Source organism: Marmota monax, unplaced genomic scaffold (genome assembly GCF_021218885.2).
Source record: "Marmota monax isolate L192 unplaced genomic scaffold, Marmota_monax_Labrador192_F-V1.1 WCK01_AAM20220418_F8-fsc00052, whole genome shotgun sequence".
NCBI lineage: Eukaryota > Metazoa > Chordata > Mammalia > Rodentia > Sciuridae > Marmota > Marmota monax.
The window spans coordinates 4136273-4152912 of NW_026693473.1; positions in this window are offsets into that span (position 1 = coordinate 4136273).

A 16640-nucleotide genomic window follows, 5' to 3' on the forward strand; every position below is an offset into this window, starting at 1 on the left:
CTCATGATAAACCTTCACACTGCAGATGACTCCAAATGTATTCTTCCGGACTCAGTAGAAATAAGCTTACAGTCTCTGAGAGAAGGAGGCACCCCCACAGCCCCAGCAGTGACCCTTAACCTGCATGGTTAGAATCATCTGTGGCAGCTTTTAGAGATACCCACCCCTGCCTCCAGTGAAATTTAAGTGCCCTAGATGGGGCTCAGGGCCTTAGTGGGTTTTCCAAAGCTCCCAGGTGATTCTAACCCACAACTAGAAATGACCCCACAGAACATCAAGCCTGAAAATCTCAGACTGGGTTTATAGTGAGGCTCTGCCATTTGCCAGCATGTGATGGACAAGTTACTTCCTCTTTCCCAATATTCTTGTTTTCAAAACTGAATACTAAAAGTCCCTACTCATTGGGTGTAGGGGAGTGTTAAGAGAGATAATTGCAAGTAAAACATTTAACACAGTACCTAGTGCATTTTAAAGCTCACTAAATATTAATTTTTATGATTATCAATTGAGTTGGTATAAATCTGCAGAAAGTGGGCAGATATATTAATCACGGCATGTGCAAATATGTTGAAAACTAAACAAATTCAGCTGGGCCCCCGTGGTGCACGCCTGCAATCCTAGCAACTCAGGAGGCTGAGGCAGGAGGATCGCAAGTTCAAAGCCAGACTCAGCAGATTAGGGAGGCACTCAGCAACTCAGTGAGACCCTGTCTCTAAATAAAATATTTGTAAAAAAAAAAAAAGGGGGGGGATAGCTGAGGATGTGGCTCAGTGATTAAGCACCCCTGAGTTCAATCCCCGGTACCCAAAATAAATAAATAAATAAACAAATCCAAACCCTGTGACTAATGTCTCTATCAAAAGGGCTCCTGGAAGCATTTTCTTTTCCAATACATGAGTTTGAAGTATTGCTTTGCTCCAAAGGCCAAGAAAACACATCAGGTGTCAGCAAATGCCCCCTCCATTTCCTTCAACATGGTCCCTCCGCCCCTCATTGATTTGTGGTGAGTTCTGGTCACTGAACCTCTGATGTTCTGACACTGGAGAAGGAAGAGAGAATGAACAACCTGGGGTGGCCGGGGCAAGACAGGCTGTAAAGGTTAAAATGCTCCAGACTAGAGCAGAACACAATGGAAATCAGTAAACTCATCAATAACCAGAAGAAGGTGAACAAGGACTCACTCAACCTAAATGCTCGCTGGAGGGGAAGATGATCAAGGAACAGTTAGGACAAATAAAAGAAATGGGTAATAAACTCCAGGAGCACATTACTCCAAGATGTCGTACAAGAGGGAAATATAAATGAATTCACAAAGGGTCTGGACAGATTAATGTCGGAGAGGTCAACGGATGCCCAGGGAGGCTGGCATATGCCCACCTTGAAGGTCGACATGTGGGAAGGCTGTGGGTACCTCCTTCCAAACAATGACCATGTCTGACTACATCCCTAGGGAGGAATTGCCCAGGGGTCAGGAATGAAGATGCGTGCTCTGCATCAGGGACAGCGAGAAAACAGGTGTGGCTAGACTGAAAGAGCTATGGGAGAACAGGAAGGGGATTTGCTGGGATAGGTAAAGAGAGGTGGAGGGAAGGGGTGAAAGGAGTCCGAGATTCATAGAAGGTTGTAGTTCCTTTAGTCCAGCCCCTTCCTTGAAAGCATGCAAAAATGGAGCCTTAGGGGCTAAATTCATTTGTCCAGGGGCTGCCTGTGTTAACAGCAGAGCAGAGATGGGAATCCCGAGGCATTTTTACCACACCATGTGGTGGATAGAGTCTGGGAGGTCCTTGGAGAAAGACCATTACTGAATCAATGAGCCTCACAGAGCAAGTGTCTTATCTCCTCTGAGCTCACTATGAAGTGCCTGAACCCTCCCTAGATGGCTCTTGCCTGGGGGTAAAAGTAGACACTTGGCAAAAGTCACAAAGTTGTATTTCTTGGGCTGTACCCTCTTAGCATGGAGAGGATCACAGTATTCTTCAAAATCTTGTCAGTCTCTGCAAGCCCCAGCATATACCTCAGCCAAGTCCTAGCAGCTGCCCTTGCTTGGCCCTCGTTGCCTTGGTTGCTTGAGTTAATGCCCTCAGACTACTAATGCCTCATCTGAGTGTCCTCCTGGAGTCCAACAATATCTCTACCTCAAGCGTCCTCCTGTTTGGAGAGAGGGCATTGTTTCGCAGGATGCAAAACCATTGGCTTCAATTTTCCTCTGACTGTTCTTTTAAATTGTCTCTTAAAAATGGAATGAAAGCAACTCGAGGTGTTCCTTCACTCTGGGCGGCAGCTGTCCTGCTGCAGGACTATGGTCACAGTGAGAGGATGATTAGTGACACGCTTTGCCGGCTGCACTGGGAATTCTCCCTGTGCTCCAAAACTGGCTCCTTGCCCTTGAATTTCTCAGTTGTGTCTCCTGTTCCTAACACAGTGGTGAGTACGTTGCAAATGTTCCATAAAGATGAGTTGAATGAACTAATGGAAAATTCCTCATTTCCAGGTGAATGTTCTCTTCCAGCTTAGGTTTTTCAAAGGTGCCTCACACCAATTCCTGTATCCTTGTCCTCCCATTTCCCCTGCAACTTCCAGTCAGGCTTGTCTGAGCCTTAGGGTGTAGTTGGCTCAAGTTCCAGCTGGAACCCTGTGCCTCTGGGATGCACTGAGATGACAGAGAGGGGTGTCCAGCAAAGAGCCTGGGATATCCCAGATGACTCAACACCATTATTTTCTTTCTTTTGCCTGAGAAAGAAGCAGGAGGAGACATCAAAGGCTTCACACAAGGAATTTTATTCAAAATGAAAGCAATTTGGAGACCATAGTGTATCCACCTCTGGAATAATGGGGTAGTTCTAGTCCTTGAAACTGAAAAGGGCTACAACAGTGTTATTTATTACAATTTTACTTTAGACCTTACCTATTTCCAATAAAGGGTTGAAGCAAGTAAAAAAAAAGTGTAAAAAAGCAGACATCTATGTATAAAAAAAAGAAAAGAAAAAGAAAGGTATCAACCAGGTTGCTGGGTTCATGTGATCCAATGGAAAGGCTGAAAAGTGAGACTGGCTGCAGGCTGATTTTGTCCAGGGGAACAGAGCCACAGGTCCCAAGGGCATGTCTGGGCAGAGCGGGATGATTGGCAGTGGATGAATGTGTCACAGGTTAGCACATTAGGGAGGGAGACCAAAAACGTACATCCGTGGAATTTCTTGGGTAAGGCAGAGTTCTCAGCGTTTCTTTGATCAATCTAAAAAAGTAGAAACTTGGTGAAAAGGCAACAAAAGAGGTATGCCAATAGATATGAACTTGAAAATGAAAAATACCATTGCTTTGAAGGAGGCAAATTGTACTGATACAATAGAATGGTAATTGAGATCTTAACCACTGAGTTCTTTTCTTCTTCTTCTTCTTCTTTTTTTTTTTTTTTTTCATCTTCCCATCTCATTCTGGCTTAAGGCAAGGAGAGAGAAACCTCCTAAATTTCTAGATACTAGGAGGTACAGCTAGTTCTTGGGAGTGGGACAAGAAAGCAAACTAAGGCAGAGAGCCAGAGGATCTCAGTTGGGATGAGGGGATCACGCAGCAGTGGTCTGTAGTGGGACATGATTAAACTCAGGGACACAGCACCAACAGGACAATGTGGTCTCCATTCAAGGGAGGATCGTACATTAACCCAGCCCAGCCCAACCACAAGGCCTCCAGACAGACACCACCATCCACCTCAGAACTCCACCTTCCTCCAGGAGATCAGATGAGGAAAAATCATCCTGAATGGATATTATTTTGTTTTTTTGTTTTTTGGTACCAGAGGTTGAACCACATCCCAGCCCCCCACCCTTTTTTAAACAAAAAGCTGGGCATATTTAACTTGCACAAGTTGATTTTTTTCCAATTTATAGGGTTTTTTTATTCTAATTTGTTACATATGACAGCTTTATGTTTTATTCAGAGACAGGGGCTCGCTGTGTTGCTGAGGCTGGCTTTGAACTTGCAATCTTTCTGCCTCAGCCTCCCAAGCCGCTGGGATTACAGGCATGCACTACCATGCCTGGCTCTGAACTGATACATTTTAAATACAAAAAATGGCTAAGGAATACTGAATTTTAAAGTGTACTTGAAAACGACTAGATTATACATTTCTTCCAAAAGCAGAATTGAAGCCTGGGGTCAGAAATTAACTTGAGATGTAAGAAAATGAAGTTACATGTTTGCACACCTGAGTCTGTGGGTGTGAAATCTGTACCTGCCATTCTGATTTTTATTGTTGCTGTTGCTATAGTAACACCTCAATTAACCAGAGAGCATCCTTTCAGGAGCTGTAAGCTGCAGAAAGAGCCCTCAAATGGAGGTGAAGACTGTTTCTAATGGCAAGTAGCCCCTGGTCATGGAGCGGCAATAAAAAACAGTAAAAATAAAAGGTAGGCAGAGCCAGGCAGGGTGGTGTACACCTATAACCCCAGCAGCTCAGGATGCTGAGGTAGGAGGATTGCAAGTTTGAGGCCAGCCTCAGCAACTTAGTTAAGCCCTAAGCATTTTAGTGAGACCCTGTCTCAAAATAAAAAATAAAATGAGCTGGGGATGTAGTTCAGTGGTAAAGTGCCCCGGGTTCAACCTCTAGTACCCCTCTGCCCCATAAAGGCAGAGTTCACATGGATATTGGTTGATTTGTGTGCCAGAAATCCTTATCTCTTCTCCCTTCTACCACATCTCAGCTGTGTGACCTTGGGTAAGTCTTTGACCTCTCTGAGAACAAGAACAATGGCAGAATTGTGAGCCTGCCTGAGAAACTGTGATGTACTTCACACGTGTAACTCATAATCTGCCTTGTAGATGATTATATCCTAATGGACATAAATACAACCCAGGGTTGTATTTGTCTCTTAACCCCCCAACACATCGTTTGTTATGTGCTAAATGTCACAATGTTCAACATAGGTATATGGTGAACTGAACAGGATGAACACAGTAAGCTCAAAGGGCTCCCTGGAAAAATGAAGACCACAAGAAGGGGGGTAAGGAGAGAAAGGAATAGACACAGGGAGAGGAAACAGAGCCAAGTTGAATGATCAAAGCAGGAATGGAGAACAGTCTAGAAGGAGCACTCCAGAGCAGTGTGACCTTGGGCAACTGAATTTATCAATTATTATCACTCTGCTTGTCTTGATGCAAGAAATGTATTCTAGTCACTTTCAAGTACACGCGATAACATTCAGTATTTCTTAGTCATTTTTTATTTATTTAAAATATATCAGTTCAGTTAAAACTAATAAATTAACTAGTTATCAGTTTTATAAGTTAATTTGGGCCCCATCTGCCAAATGAGAATAATGGTAGTACCTACAGCATAGGATCCATGAGAGGTTTAAATGAGTTAGCATAAGTACCTTGCACGTAGTAGGAGCTCTGTGTTAATTCTATCATCATACACATATACAGTGCCTATGATTTAATTCCATCAGTAATTAAAGAAACATAAATGAAAACAAAACACCATTGTTGTCTATTGGCAAAGATTTAAAAAAAAAAAACTGTGATTCTTGAAACTTTCACATCCTGGAGGAATGTAAAAGAAAATGAAGAGATGGTAACAGGGGAGGAGGGGATTATTTTAAGATGATTTATTCGGAAAGAAGTGTGCGTGCCTCTCTCTCTCTCTCTCTCTCCACATCTAGAGTGAGACCCTGGTGCCTATTCTTCAACTTAGGCCTAGTGAGGAGGGCTTCAAGGAGACCATGTAGAAAACTAAATTTGTGACCCCTGCAACTGGAGAAGGGGAGCACAGAGACCATCTTCTGTATTTCATCCCAGGAAACCAAAGGGCATGGCGGGCAGGCAGGTGGGCTGCCCGGGGGGGTTGTGAGCAAGACAGGTATAGTCACAGCCATTGCAGGGGAGTCTCAAACAATGAAGAAAACAGAGGGACCCTTTAGGACGTGGAAACTGGCAAATAGATTTTGGATATGATGCCCAAAGCACAGGCAACAAAAGCAAAAATAGACGAAGAGGATGACATCAAACTCAAAAGCTTTTGAATAGCAAAGGGAAGAATCAACAGAGTGGAGAGACAAACTACAGAATGGGAGGAAATATTTGCAAACTACTGATCTGACAAGGAATTAATACCCAGGATATATAAGGAACTCAACTCAACAGCAAAAAAGCAAATAATCCAATTAAACAATGGGATCTGAACAGACAATTCTCAAAAGAAAATACAAACAGCCCTCAAGGATGTGAAAAACATCCTCAGCATTTCTGGTTATTGGGGAAATGCAAATCAAAACCATGATGAGATATCATCTCACCCCATTAGAGTGACTGTTATCAAAAAGACAAAAGCCAACAAATGCTGGTGGGGGTACAGAAAAAGAGCTCTCCCATGCTGTTGGTGGGCACGTGTATTAGTACAGTCATCACAGAAAACAGCATGAGGTTCCTCAAGAAACTAAAAATAGAACTACCATATGATCCAGCAATCCTAGTACTAGGTATCTCTACAGAGGATATGGGATCAATACATCAAAGAAACATGTTCACTCTTAGGCTGACTGCAACACTATTCACAATAGCCAAGACATTGAAGCAGTCAAGTGACCATCAACTGATGAACAGATAAAGAAAATGTGGTACCTTGAACAAAATGAAATACTACTCAGCCATAAAAAGAATGAAATTCTGCCATTTGCAGCAACGTGGACGAACTGGAGGACATTATGTTAAATGAAACAGGTCAGCCACAGAAAGGTAACTATCACAACGTCATATGTGGAAGCCAAAGCCATTGATCTCATAGATGTAGAGAATAAGGCAGGTTGGAAAAGGAGGGAAGGGGGAGATAGAGAGAGGTTGGTCTGTGGGCACCAAATGAAGTTAAACCAAAGGAATAAGCTTTAGTGTCCCATGGCTCAGTACAGTGACTCTCGTTAACATTAATTTATTGCATATTTCAAAATAGCTAGAAGAGCTGAGCCTGGTGGCACACGCTTGTAATCCTAATGGCTCAGGAAACTAAGGCAGGAGGATCATGAGTTCAAAGCCAGCCTTAGCAACTCAGCAAGGCACTGAGCAACTCAGTGAGACTCTGTCTCTAAATAAAATATAATAAAGGGCCAGGGATGTGGCTCAGTGGTTGAGCACCCCTGGGTTCAATACCCAGGACAAAAAAAAAAAAAAAAAAGCTAGAGGACTTTCAATGTTCCCAATAAGAGATCTTTAATGTGTGAGGTGAGGATATGCTTGTATGCTAATTAGATCCTTATACATTGCATACATATCAAAATATCACACTGTATTCCATAAATATATGCAATTAGTATGTATCAATTGAAAAATGTAAATTTTAAAACATAAAGATGCCCACAAGAGAGTCAGTTTTCAATAGCTGCTGTGCTATTAGAGCACAAGCCATTTTATGACAGTACTGGTTAAATAAAAACTTTCTTCCCCTCCTTCGCATTTCTTCCTCCCTCGCTGAGACCGTGGAGGGATGAGAAGCAGCAGGCAGTGAGAAGAGAAAAGCTGAGCACTCTCCTTGCCAAAGGCAGACAGCTTGCCTGCAACTGATCCCAGTTGGGGGAGTGGGGGAGTCATCTTATCTTTGAATGAAGAGCGAAGCACTAATAGAATTAACATTCTATCACGGAATTTAAGATAGTATTTGCATCTTAAAGTGATCTTAGGCTGTTTTATCATTTTGAAGCAAGTAGAGTTTACATTCAGGGACAGAGTAGATGTCCACTCCCAAGAAAGTTTAATGAGACCTGGGAACCAGAAGTCGTTGTTTCATCATCGCCTCCGAGGAGACCTGTTTGCTCAGTTTACTGATTTGTGCATTGTTGCAGGAATGGTGCTGAATTGTTGCTGTGGATGACTGTATTTACCTGCCCCTATCCAGCCCTGAACCCCTACATCCAGCCCCGAATTCCAAACCCCAGACCAAAAAACAAACAAAAAAACAAAAAACAACAACTCCACCCTCTCAGGTTTTACTCTGTGAGTTAATGGAGGTGCCCCACCCAACTCCTTAAGAGAAGGGTGTGCCTCCAAGCCCAGCCAACTGGATCTCCTCTCCAGATTCTTGAAAAGTTAATTTCCCCCCACCTTGATTAGTTCCTGTACCTGGATCCCTGGAAATTCCCTCAATCCTATGGGGTACCCTGTGTCCTCCAAATAAATTCCCTTTCCATATAAATTAGTCATGGTTGGTTTCTGCTCTCTGCAATGAAAAGATCCTAGGTGTCAAACTGGAGGGAAAACATGTGGCCGAACAGAGCTGGTAGATGTGACAAGTATCATCCTGGGAGAGGGATTCCCAAGCTCCTCTAATGGAAATGTCACAGAGCACATCTCGGCTCCTGTGGAATGAGGAGGGTTAGATAGAAGGATGGACAGATACATAGGCAGACATAAAGGTAAATATGGGTAAGAATTTTATTTCAAATAGCTTGCATTCTCTCTCCAACCCAGAGCTAATTAACAAGGCAAATGGACTTGAACAAGCAAGTGTGGTTGAGGGAGTCATGTATTTTCTGAAGGGCTGCTGTGGCCTTTCAAAATGAGACATGGAATTAGGAGATTATATCAAGTTAGTGAAAACCAATCACTTCATCATGAAACTATAGACCAATTTTGTGGCTTTTTCGAGGAACTCTTTCCTGAACACTGTCTCTCTTGAGCAGTTTTATAGAGTTTCTGAAACCGGTTTGCTATTATTCGAGGCTTAATGATGTCGATCTCAGTAGGTGCCAGTGAATCCAATGTCCTGGGGTTTGAGAAGAATAAAATAGATTAAAATCAAGAAATGTGAATTGAGCCCTGTAGCAGATGTTTTTGGTTCTCTGACCCATAGCCACCTCCTTCTACATCCTTTCACATAGAATAAATGTAATGTTCAGATATCAAACAGTCATGTATTTCAGGGATGAATTGCCCCAACCCTAGTCCAGCACACAGCCTTAGTCATTCAAAATAATTCTATTTATTTTGCTGGTGATTATCTTTGAAAAGGACAAGTGACTGAATTATGTCCAGTGGGATATTAGTAGTCATTTGCTGGGTAGATTGTTTCAGGAGAGGTCTTAAATAAAACACAAGGAAAATATTGTCCTTTTCTGTCTCTAGATGATGATGTGTGAGAATGTGATACCTGGAGATAGTGCAGCCACCTTATGTCTATGAGGAACCCAGTTAGCACATGGCAGAAAAGAGAGATGGACAGAACTTGGGTCTTTGATGCTATTGTTAAGCCAATAACTTGATCAATCCTAAAATGCCTTACCTCTGCCCTTCTTGTTACCTGAATTAATGGTAAATCTCTTCATCACTTCCCTTATTTTGAGTTGTTTTCTGTTTCTCGAAAACCCTTTCCCTCTGCAAGTTTATAATCTATTTTAGAAATTTCACTCTATGGATCTTTCAAATCTATGGTACCAGTTGCTCTCAGACAAAGATATTTTTCCTAACTGGTACTCACATCCTTTTGAACATTTCAGGAATGATTATTTGAGACCACAGAACTCCCTCGGTAAGCAAAGCATCTTATTACTAAGTAATTATAAAATGCTCCCCGAGGTTATGTTCTGACAATCTTTTTACCATCTTCCTGGCCTCCCCATCACCTTCCCCATTCCATATTACTTGCCTGATCTGACCTGTGGACCAGGGGAATACTCAGAATATGAAGTATTATTACAAAACAAATGTCATGAGCAAGATGCTCTATCATGTAGACACTATAGAGGAATTTTTTTCAGCCTTGTGACAATATTAAAGATATGGCTTTCATATTGCTTGTTCCTGAGAGGTTGTTGGAAGCCAAACACTAAAAAGAACTCCAGGAGATCGTGATCAATAGCATACTGGGAGAAACACAGCACCTGATGAGGACGAGGTGGATGCCCACGGTGGCATAAAGCGGGGTTAGAGTACTCCTGCACAAACTCTTCACATCCAGACACAAGCCTCCTGCACATGCAGGCACAGTGGGTCCAAGACTAGTCCCTGGTGGTGGAGATGCAGAAATAACTGGTATGACTTCCACGCTGCTGAAGAGTTAAAAAAAAAAAAATCGGTGGTCACAGTGGAGAAGAAAAGGTTATTCTGGAGACCAAGCAATCACTGGGGAGAAGGCAGCTCTGACCTTTGATTCGCTGATTAATTTTGCAGAAAGGCAACCTGCAGTACATTGCCCCCAAGAGCAGGCAGGCCACAACCTTGACCTAGATATCTGAGAGAGAAACAAATGGCCCCACAGCAAGCTGACTTTGGGGCTTTTCCAAGAGAGCAATTTGCAGGGAGTTCCCTGGGGTCAGCACTCACTCAGCCCCGAGAGCCATTGTGTCTGCAGCAATTGCCACAGTTCAAAGAAACGGCCAGTGTTCAGGAGGCTGACCCAAGAGCCTGTGAGGCATGGAGGCCCACCTGTTTCCTACCTCTCCTGCCTCCAGCCTCCACCCATCACTCTTCTGTCACCTTGGCTAAACCTGGTTTTCTGCCTGTGAAGGCCCACCTGTCCTACAGGTAATAAAGTGAGTACAGTGGATGTCTTGCTGTGTGGATTCACACTCCTTTACCAGCGAGGCAGTGCCCCACTCCTCCCAAGTGGTTCCCAGGGCAGTCATCCCATTGGTACCAAGACCAATAGGATGGTCCTTGGCCAAAGTCGATTGGTTCTGAGATACGCATCAACTAAACTGGGTCAACTGGAGTCCTACCCTGAGAAGTTTAGAAACAACAGAGAAAGAGGGGTGTCAGTCTTACTTTCAAAACCGAGGACCAACAAACTTGAAAGATGAAGATAGCTCTGTTTGGCAGAGCAGAGAAAGATGGCCAGCAATGAGAGAGAATAAGAAGGGATTGAGCCCAAAGCAAAGGCCAGAAGCTGCCTGGAGCTTCCCAGGGCTCCAGCCTGCTCCCAATCACATCACAAGACCACATTCCACTGGGAGCCCCATAAAATCCTCTGGGATCTTTCTGTTGTTGCCTAATTCAGCAAGAGCCACTTTCTGATTAAAAAAAAAAAAAAAAGAACAACTGAAATATATTAGAATAGACAAATAGTTTAATTAAAAAAGAGAGAGATCAATGCAAAAAAACCCCCAAAACCCTAATCTTTCATGATTCAACATGTTATAGTTCAGGGATGCTCAGCACTCATTCAACCGATGCGTCTCTTGTGCTTTCTCTGTGCAACTTCCAGTCCTCACAGAATGTGCAGTTCGGTGTGGAATATGGGCATTTCACAAATAATCACCCAAATAAATACAGGATGATAGAACTCTTGGTCCCTTTCCCTTAAAGACTAAATTATGTCCCACACAGGCACTTAAGAAGATAGAGATGCATTTTAATGGGTTTAAAAGGTCAAGTCCCGGCATGCCAACGGTTAAACTTCAGTCAAGTGGAAAATGTACTAATCCCAGCAGCGATTCACCTCCTGCCTGATGAGTGAGGCGGCACTGTGCATCCGTGGGCTTCACGTTTCCCATCATCACCTTTATTGCCCTCCTTAAATCCTGGGGTTTCAATTTTCCTTCCCATCAGAGTGATTCTGCTTTTAACCACCCAAGCCCTTTCCCCCTGTGATTCTCTAGCCCCAGGCTGGTGCATCCACCTCATATAAGAGAGCCATCTCTCCCAAGCAGAGGGCTGCAGAGACCCCAAGGAACTGTGTTGTCACTGATTTATGACTCCCCGTCCTCTGCCTGTTGAGGAAAATCACTTTATCAAGATGAGAAGTCGGGGGGTGGGGGTGGGGCAGGGCTCCGGGCATCTCTCAGAGGCCCTGTGTGTACAAGTCATCAGGACTGCTTGTGAGTGATGCGGAGAGAAATTACTAAACATTGAACAGAGGTGTGTGATTTGCCTTACATTTATTCAGTTATGCTTTTCAGGATTGGCAGGATGAGACGGAGCAGTTCTGAATATAGAAATGAGGCGCGGAGGCAGCCTGCTGGCACACATTTTAGGAAAACTAGTTTTCTGCCTCTTTATCTCCCATTCAGGGGATCTGAACGCACTTGGGGCTCATTAGTATCACCTTCATCCTCATCAGGGTCCTGGTCACACATTTCAGAACTGGAAGGTTCTTGAGCTTCCTTTCCCTTAAAGACTAAATTGTGTCACATGGGAGGAAAGCAAGGTTCAGGAGAGAGAAACAACTTGTTCAAGGTCACCCTGTGAAGTTGGGGCAGGGGCTGGAAGCCAGATCCTCTGACTTCTTTTTTTTTTTTTTTTTTTTTTAATATTTATTTATTTAAGTTCTCGGCGGACACAACATCTTTGTTTGTATGTGGTGCTGAGGATCGAACCCGGGCCGCACGCGTGCCAGGCGAGCGCGCTACCGCTTGAGCCACATCCCCAGCCCTCCTCTGACTTCTGATGCATTATTGTCAAGTGCTCTGCCACTGAGCTGCACCCCCTACCAACCCCTTTGTAGGTAGCCTGGATGTATGATGTGGCTTTAGCAGTGTATGTAGCAATCATAACCTTAGGGTGTCCCCAGTATCAGCCAGACATATGAAAAAACACATAGGCAGATTTTTTTCTTACCATCTATTTCCATCTAAGTAATGTGATCATGTTGTAAAAACTTGGAAAGTAGAAAACAATTAATCTTATCCTAACATAATCCATGTTAGCATTTCATTATTTTCCTTTCTAATTTTTTTCCTTTACATTTTTCCTCTGCATGTAGTTGTGACTAGAGTATATCCACACAGTCTTATATTCTGTGTTTTTCATTTACTTTTATAGCATACACATTTTCCATGTTATTACTTTATCTTCATAGCCATAATTTTAACGATTACTTAATATTTTACCAAATAGATGTATCACGGTTTATGTAGCCATCCCTGTACCATTGGATATTAGGTTCCTCTAGTTTTCCATTAACATAAATAATGCTGCAATGAACATCTTACGCATATAGCTTTTCCCCTATGTTTATGTTATTTTTTTAGGATAGCTTCCAAAAGTGGAAGAGCTAGGCCAAGGTTTCTGAGCAGTTTTATGGCTCTTGATACATATTGCCAAATTGCCTGCTAAAAGCTTCTTACCAATTTACATAAACAATTTTGAATAAGAGTCAAAAGGGTGACCAAATAAGACTTTGCAAGGAATTAAATAAGAACCTCTTCAAGCACATATCGTGTGTGCATGATGGTTAAATACATCCCAGCTTGAATGCTGTGGGGGTAATCATATTGCTTTCATAGAAAAGAGGAAGATAGCAAGGCCCTGGGACTGGCCATGCCATTATTATTTCCAGGCTTCTGTGCTATAGTTTCCGTGGCTGCACAATAGATTCACCTGAAATACTTTCAGACTGCTGAGACCTAGGGCTGGCCCTCAGAGATTCTGGCTTAATTAGATGGACCTGGAGTGCAGTCTGGCTCGGAGATTGGAAATGTTCCCCAGGTGATTCTATCAGGAGTCAGGCGGAACATCCTTGCATGGACCCGGATCTAGGGAGGCCAAGACGACAGAGACAAAGACCTTGAACAACACCCCTAGATCTGTTTCCTTCTCCATTTCCTGTGCCATGGGGAGAGCTCAACCCACAGTACCTACAAGTTTCCCTGCTCCTCCCATCCTGAGGCTGGAAATGCTTGCTGCATGCAGGCCCTGACTCTGGATGCTCTGGGATTCCTCAGAGGATGAGATGAGGAAGCCCACAATGTCAAAGCAAGCTGTGGAGCCTCCAAATGGCCAGCTGAGAGGCCAAAGGATGGGAATCCCAAATGGCCAGCTTTAGGGTACTGGTACTCACAGCATAGTACCTTCATATCCTGGAGTGTCATGCATCCACTTACAAGAGCTTATTTGTGCTGAAATGTATAGTTCTTCAAATTTCTGAATGAAAAAAGGCCAGGTGCAGGATGTAGGTACAGAATGTTCTGATTTGGGTGAAAAGAACACTATTACATACATATTCACTTGTCTGTGTGCAGAAAGTGTCTGAAAAGACCTGTAGCAATGAGCAGCAGTGGTGGTCTTAGAAGCGTGGCTTTGGAGGCATGGGGGTGGGGAGAGTGAAGGGAACGTGAACTACTCACCTTAGACCTTTTTCTACAGCTTGTATTGTGTGCCCCAACATGTTATTTACTATTGAAATTTAATTTTTTAAAAAATTACAGGTGGTCTGGACCTATAGTGGTTTTTTTGACTTATGATTTTTCAACTTCACTCTGGTGTGAAAGCACTATACATTGAAGTAGAAACTGCACTTTGGATTTTGAACTTTGATCTTTTCCTGGATGGGCACTATGCAGTATCACACTCTCTTGTGATGCTGGGCAGCTGCACTCCCTTAATTAGGCCATGCGATCACGGGAGAACACCTCCAATGTTCTACAGTGTTCTGTGCTGCTAAGCTACGACATTGGGTAGGATAAGTGCATTTTTTACTGCATTATTTTCAAATTATGATGAGTTTACCAGAACTCCATTTTATGTTGAGAAGTATCTATAAGGTTTTGCAACAATGGGGGGGGGGCAGGGAAGAGAGACGAGAATAATTTTCTTGAACATTCCACATAGCACATTGCAGTTCTAAAAGTGCTTCCACTATCTCTTGAGATGAGTTAGGCCAATGTTATTCCCATTTATAGAAAAGGAGACTGATGCTCCAAGAATTAAAGAAATAGGAAAAGAATCAGAGCTGGTGAGAGGTGGACTGGAGTCTAGGGCTTCTGACTTGCAACCCCTGGACTCCAGCATCCTATTTACTCATAGCTCAGAAATAAATCCTAGAGGAGCAAGGATCTTTTCCCAGGAAAACCCATTTCCATTTGCTATGGCTTCTCCTGACTTCACTCCCCTGTCCCCCAACACACACACCCTGGAAGTGGGAGGCATGGAAAAGTGCCTTGGGGAACTGATCCCAAAGGAGGCTGAGGAGGAAGAGGAGCTGAGGGCTCAATTGTCTGGAGGTCTTTGGTGATGATCTATGAAATGGTCAGCATGACTCTGCCCTCAAGGGGACAGTTATAAGCTCTCCTGCCTCCCAGTTTGTGGGCTGGATAAAGGGGAGAGGCCGTGTGGGGGTGAACTGGCTGGAAGTGGGGGGCGGGAGGAGGAAATGCAATTATTTATCACTGAAAATGCAAAGTTCAGCATTTAGGTGGCTCAAGTTGGCTCATAGCCCAACCCCCATCACAGACTCTGGGCAGCAAAAGGTTAACCATCAATCATGACAGAGTCTGGGCTTGAATTCCCCTAGGCCCTGAGGCAGAGCCCTTCAGAGCAAAGCAGAGAAAGAGACAGTAAATAGCTCACACTCCTTCAGAGTCCCATAAAACACCACACCTGCCTGAGAATCTTTAAAGGTCATTTGTGTACCTGCCTTACTCACAGCAACCTCTCCATCTCTCCCTAGCTAAATCTTGGGAGTTTGTTGGGAGAGGGAGGGTCTGCACCTTCCTTACTTCTATGTCCCCTGCAGTACCTCGCCTCCAGGTGGCATAGAAAAGCCTCCATAAATGTATATTGAATAAATGGCATGCATACCATCAAAGACGATGGCCGATATTAACTGTTTCATTCATTAATTAATTCATAAACTTTATAAATTATATCGTATGTAATATGAACCCAACATTATTGTTATCAATTTCAATAGAAAATTGAAATTGTGATGCGTTTATTTACTGATGTTTGATTTATTTAGTTTGTGAAATAGAAACTACCCCTTCCTAAGTCCATTTTACAGATGGAGACACTGACACTTGCAGACATAAAGGAACTTGCCTGAGGTCACACCATAAGTGAGTGGACCACCAGGCTGGCAGGACAGCAAGACTCAGTTGGGCTCTGTCAAACCCAGCCCACTTTTCAAGGACAATGTATTTCTCCAGAAGAAAGCCATAATTAAGCAGTAGAAGATTTCCCAGAGAAGGATGAAGAGTTAGAGTGGTGGATTCAGAGGCAACCTTGATAGGGAAAGATTTGGACTTGTTAAGAATGAACCCGTGAGGAGTGTTTATCTGATGAAAAATTTATCAAGCCACTCTTATGATTTGTGCACTTTTCTGTTCGCAGGTTATGCTTCAATAAAAACTAAATTAAAAAGAACGAGGTAGCAAATAGTCCCCCAGGCTCCTGGTGCTGTCTTATATAGAAGGATGGCTGGTTAATTCCTCAGCTTCCCCCTGGGGTGGGAGAAGGCAGGTGCTCGCTCCCCTGGAATCTGCCCCTGCTCACAGCATCCCCCACACTGCCAGGGAGCTGTCATCCTGAAATAAAGGCCAAATCAGGTCCTCTTCTGCCTACAATTCCTCAGTGGCTTCTTGTTACCTGCAGAATAAATCTCCAACTCCTTGGAAAAGCAGCCCCATTTGTGCCTAACCAACGTCCCAACCTAGTCTTTCACAGGAGAAGAGGCAGCACTTGAACACGGAGACCCTGGGCCCCGCCATCTCCTGGCATGTGATGCTGTGCAAGTCCCTGAACCTCTCCGAAAGCATGGTGATGGCTACGTGCCAAGGCCTGGTAAGAGAGCAGGGATGATGGACACCCATGGCACAAAGCAGCGTCTGGCACCCAGGTGTCGCTTGGTGACTGTGAGCTGTCACTGTTTGTGTTTCATTTGACGACCCAGATGCCTGGCATTATCTCTTCACCTTTCTCTTGCCACAGAGGCCCATTCATCCTCT